This window comes from Bidens hawaiensis, unplaced genomic scaffold (genome assembly GCF_021521415.1).
Source record: "Bidens hawaiensis isolate Kalapana, Puna unplaced genomic scaffold, B.hawaiensis_p1.1 tig00014409_1, whole genome shotgun sequence".
Taxonomy (NCBI): Eukaryota; Viridiplantae; Streptophyta; class Magnoliopsida; order Asterales; family Asteraceae; genus Bidens; species Bidens hawaiensis.
Window position 1 is genome coordinate 407,322 of NW_027492250.1, and position 5,726 is coordinate 413,047.

The following is a 5,726-nucleotide window of genomic DNA, read 5'->3' on the forward strand; positions in this document are numbered from 1 at the left end:
CGCCGATTCAGAATCATCATAATCATCTTCTAAACCTAATTCTGAACGTGTTTGATGAGTTTCTCTTGTGATTCGTCCCGGACCACCAGGATTAGAACCTCTCGGCGCCGTAACGTACCCTAGATCGGTTGGAGTGGGACCAACTGGTAATGTGACATTTCCCGTGTCTGCCGGAGTAGCACCTATCGGTGATGTGAAACGTCCTCGGGCCGCTGAACCACCTAAGGTAAAACCTCCAGGTGTTACATCATCAGTAGCTCGAGTAACAGGTGCAGAAGTTTCTGTCGGCCCTTCGTGAAATTGACTCATATCGTACGAACCAACAGAAACAAAGAATTATCACAGTTCAAACACAAGCACGGATGGCGCCAATGAAGAAACACGGTTTTAATCCCCTAGACGAGCCCTAGATCCAATGAGTCCACAGGGTATGATACAGATAACAACGAACAATGATATGAGCACAATCTCCCGAAGTCCAGTGACAGAAACCTGCAAAACAGACACCGTGAGCTCGTTACGGGAAGGAGAAGAGGGGGGGTCTTCCCGTAACCACCCTCCGGCGTGAGAATAGGTACAGTTCCGATAAAGAGAAAGTACGTAAGTATTTGAAGTAGATAATTTGGAGTAAATGGATACCTCATGGAGATTGAGAAGCCGAAGAGTGCGGGAATGTAATTGGGCCAGCTGTCCATTTCTAGAAGATGCTCACGTAACCACCTGGACACGTGCCCTCATATGATTGGTTGAGCTATACGTTGCATGTGCATTGGCAAAACAACCTGGACACCTGTCTTAATATGATAGGACGCTATGTAACCCTGGCCATGTGCACGGTTATAACAACCTGGCCAGCTGTCCTTTATTTATTGGCTAAGAGATCACGTATTACCCAAGAAAGCATCTTGGTAAATCTTCTAGAAGGCAATTGGTTAATTACAGCTGTCCTATTGGCATTGCCTCCTGGTCATTCTGGCGGGTGAATGTGTTATCACGCGGATGACGTCTGAGGGTGCCTGGCTGCTTCCGTGCGATGTAAGAATGTTCTTCCTTTACAAAGTTATGCGGGTGATCCATATGTTCCGCAGATGTCTTGTGAGGATTGTTCTTTTGACCCGCGAGCATCATTTAAAGGTATTCAGATCTTTTTGGTACCCTACCTCTATAATATTCTATATATCTTTTTTTGCTATTCTTTGTATTTTAACCTTATCTTATAATAACATTCTATACTTTATAAAAATAAAGTAGCATTTAAAGAAAAATATAATAAGACATTGCGAGGACGGTACCTTTTCTAATGACTGGATGGTGGTTTCCACATACACCTAGAAGAATAATATTCGGGTGGATATTATAGATAATTAGATGAACAAAAGAAAAATGGCCCAAAATCACCAGTAGGCTAGTAGGTATTGTTTTCGAGCTGATAACTGAATCAACCTGGTATCTTCTGCCATTTTAAGAACCGACAGCGAATAGCTTCGATATTTATCAATTCACCCAGTAAAATATTTTTTTTTTTTTTTGAACGGCCAACAAAACTTAAATATATAACTACTAGCCAGAGGCTAGCCACCGATTACACCGCGAAAGACCGAAATACAACAAACACAACAAAAAAGAAAAAACAAACAACAAAACTCATGTCATCCGACTACAATCAAAAGCACACCAAGCCTCCCAAGACAAACCCGTCATCCCCGCACGGTTTTTGACCCACAGAAAACTCATCACCTTTACTTTTTCAAGAGTCTTCAATACCGAAGGTTGCTTTTGGTTAAAAATCAAATCATTCCGTGTCCCCCGAATGCTCCAAAAAAACCGTTACAATCACCGCATGAAATGCCTTTTTACTCCTCTTAGAACCCAATACCGAAGAGTGCAAACCCAACAGGTCCTTAATATGAAATGCAAAGAAGACCGGCACCTTACACCATTGACCAACTAACATCCATACATGCTGAGCGAACTCACAACCGGTAAAAATATGCTCAACCGATTCCCCCGCCGCACCACATAACGGGCAAAAGCAGTTGGCAACACCGACATTCCTTCTAAACAGAGCCAAAGCCGTAGGTAACCGATCCGACACGGCTCTCCATGCCACGAAAGAAACCTTCTTTGGGACCCAATTGTTCCAATAAAAAACATCCCGGGGAACTAACCTTTGGAAGGAGGCAACCTTCCACCTAAGACTTTTAACCGAAAAAAGATTCCTTTCGTCAAGAGCCAAGTCCATTTATCCGGGTTTACCGAGAGAGTAATATTGTGCAAAAATTGCACCAAGCATTGAAGTTCCAACAACTCTTCTTGAACCAGTACCCTTTTCTTCCAACTCCAACAAAAGAGTAACCCATTCGCCCCCCTTTTTACTCTATCCGCCACCTTACAGTACCGGTTCTGCTCCAAAGCGAGCAAAAGAGGAAACCGGTCAGCAAGGGCATCCGAACCCACCCACACATCATACCAAAACAAAATGGAATTCCCGTCACCCAAAACACCTTTAATTGCGGACTTCAAACATATATTACATCTTACCAAAGTCTCCGAAATACTGATGATTTGCTTCCACGGACCCGTATAAGATACCTTAACCGGGATGAAGTTCCAACACCGCGAAAACCTATGAATCGCCCATACCACCCACGGCTCTCCGTATAAGAGAGGCCCGTCACCATTCACTTTTATTCCTTTGACCACATCCAAAATACAAGCTTCCTTCATGAAACCCATAAGCGCCTCCATAGCCAAAATAAATAAGAATGGAGATATAGGATCCCCTTGTCTTAACCCTCTACTCCCCATAAACTCAAGAGTCGGAGACCCATTCACCAAAATAGAGGCCTTTGACATGGAAATGATAGCCATTACCCAACCCCACCAACGATCAGGAAAATTCATTTGCTTCATAACCTCATCCATAAAACCCCAACATAACGAATCATAGGCTTTTTCTATATCAGCTTTAAACAACATACCCTTACGTCTAGACCGCTTCATCCACAAGATCAACTCGTTTAGAATAAGGGGGCCGTCAAGAATACACCGACAAGCCAAGAACGCCGTTTGCACTTCCGAAATCAAAGAGCCAATAACCCTTTTAAGCCTGTTAACTAGGACCTTCGATAAGACTTTATTGATACAACCCACCAAACTAATAGGCCGGTAATCAGAAATAAGCACCGGTTCCTTCTTCTTAGGGATAAGAGCAATGAAAGCCGAGAAGCAACCTTCACTAAGACACCCTTTTACGAAAAATTCCTCAAACAGTTTGACAAAATCCCATTTTAAGAAACACCAGAATTTTTTTATAAACTTAAAATTAAAACCATCTGGCCCAGGCGATTTATCATCATTACAATCCCATACCGCTTAAGTGATTTCGTCAACCGAAAAAGGCAAAACAAGAGAATCTGCATCCTCGACCGACAAAGTGGCCAAATTTGGGCAACGAAACTGTGGCCGTATCTCCTCCGGCTCGAAAAACTTATGGGAAAAAAACTCTAAAACTCTCTCCTTAACTACGGGAGGATCCGAAATCCACCTATCTTCAAATAAGAAACTGTGGATGCGATTATTAGCCGTATGCATCCTAACAGTCCCATGGAAATATTTCGAATTTTCATCTCCATCAACAGCCCACTTTACCCTTTAGCCTTGATGGTCTTCAATCGTTGTGCTTCCTTCAACGATTGCATCGCGTTTAATCTCGTTTCCATCTCGGCATCCGACAATAAACCCTCCTCAGCCCGTGCCTCTAAAGTTTCAACGGTTTTCTTCCAGTCCAACACCATAGCTTCCTTTTTTTTCCGCTCCGCAACCACCCAATGCCGAATTCTACTCTTTAACCACTTTAACTTAGTTGCTAAGGCGAGATCGGCTGGCCCCGAAAAATAAAAGCTACCACCAAGAGCCTTCACATAATATATAAACCCCTGTAACTCTAACCAAGAATTAAAGAATTTAAATGGTATATGACCAAAATCTGAAGGAGTAACCGAGAGTAAAAGAGGACAGTGATCAGACCATTCTCGATTCAAAGCCGTCACCCGAGCATTAGGCCAATTATTCATAAAAACCGGGCATACTAAAACCCGATCCAACTTACTTAGCTTATCACCTTTGCTAGACATGTAAGTAAACCGCCTCCCATTCAGACAATATTCACGCAAATCTGCCTCGTGAAAGAAGTCATTAAAATAAGCTGCATTTGAAGGGTAAAATTCCGAGTTAAGCCTCTCTTCAGGACAAAGAACCTCATTAAAATCACCCAATAATACCCATAACCCCTCCATCGATCTAATATACCCAGTAATCTCAGCCCAAAGACCCCTTATACCTGCTAGATCATTAGGCGCATGCACGTTAACCATATTTAACCGATGTTCACAACCCGGGATATAACCCGCCACTATCAAACAATGTCTCGACTTAACCACGTCAACTATGGAAACAATACCCGGATCCCACAAACAAATAAGCCCCCCCCCCCCCCCCCCGCTGAACCAATCGCTAACATAAGCGAAGTTAAACGCACTTTTACCCCAACATTGACCAAGGAACCACCGAGGAGGATCCACAATTTTTGACTCCTGGATAGCCAAAAAACTAACCCCAAAAGATAACTTCAAACCTTTGACCCAACCAGATTTGCCATTAACCCGAGCCCCGCGAAGATTAATAGATAGACGATTCATTGGTGAACGGCTAAGCCGCCTTCCTCACAAATAACATCCGCAACTTTACCCAAAAAGCAGCCGGCATTCTAGAACCCCTCTCACTAGATGTTGGACTAACATATGTCCTAGCCCTCTTCCTCCCGTTACACAAACGCGGTCAGCCCAAAGCAGAAAATATAGCCCAACAATTAGGAACGCAATTGGTAGAGGGTTCCTCCACAACCCACACCCTATACAAATTCTATCGAAAGCGATATCTTGGCCATCCCACGGTTGAACGGACACCAAAACCTCTGACCATGCATCCTTCTTGAGAGATAGAAATTCACTCCTAACCGCTTTTTCTCTAAACGTAACAAGAACAGATAGACCCCCAATATAAGAAACGGCTGCCTCCCTATGACCCAATGTAACCAGTAATTTCTTCAACCCATGGAGCTTATTAAGATCCTTTGCAACCCCCACAACCGATCTGCCTATACAGTGCAAGGGGTACGTAATTAGCCATTTTATTGTGGAACCTATCAAACTTGGCCACCATAACTGTGATCTTCTTTTCCAATATCCTAACCGAGTTCAGCACATCCAGGCTCTCCGCTATGTTCATGACTTTTTCACTTCTCACGAAACCAAACGACTTACCCCTAACGTCCTTCCTCCTTGGCACAAAAGCATCCGTCACCTTCACAAATGGTTGGAAAGCATCCGTCACCTTCACCTAGTAAAATATATTTTAAAAACTTGGTGGTAACAAAGGGAAGATGTGTGTGTTGATGATTTCCCACCAGTTTTGACTTGTTATTGTTACTTGGTCCATTAGTTTGTAAGTATTAACCGACAGTGACAGTATAGATATCAGACTCAGAAGTAATGCTTAGAAAAATTTTCTTTTACCATACTTCACACCAACACCATGTATATGAAACAAAAATAATAACATGATAATAAATATATTTTAACACATGTGGTGTAGATTTTTCTTTTTCGTTTAAAACCTTGACATCCAACAATTGCATCATCTTCTTTAACTTTTTTTTCATTCCC